Consider the following 290-nt stretch of genomic DNA (forward strand, 5'->3'; position numbering starts at 1 on the left):
CCCCCAGCCCCCGGGGGCGGGGGGGGGGGGCTGCGCAGCTCGCTCCGTCCCACGCGGAGAAGGTCACAGTTTCAGCCTTTGCCGGGGCTGCCTGTCCAAGGGCCCCCGGTTCTCCTAGGACGGGTGGGACGTGCGGCTGCGGGCTGTGTACGGCCCTCCCAGGCCTGTGGTCTGGCCCTGCCAAGACGCGGGGTTAACTGCATGCTGACCAAGCGCGGCCGCTGACCTAAGTGGGTGACTCTGTGTGGCCGGGTGATGTCATACCCGCCCACAGGGCCCTCGGCAGGAAA

At 70.3% G+C, this 290-nt stretch overlaps 1 protein-coding gene across 1 annotated transcript in view; it reads left to right on the plus strand.

The window, feature by feature from the left end:
- The window catches only part of TNS3 (tensin 3), an 84539-nt gene that overhangs the window by 33234 nt on the left and 51015 nt on the right, over positions 1-290 (plus strand). The window lies entirely within an intron of this gene.

Source organism: Myotis brandtii, unplaced genomic scaffold, assembly GCF_000412655.1.
Source record: "Myotis brandtii unplaced genomic scaffold, ASM41265v1 scaffold743, whole genome shotgun sequence".
Taxonomy (NCBI): Eukaryota; Metazoa; Chordata; class Mammalia; order Chiroptera; family Vespertilionidae; genus Myotis; species Myotis brandtii.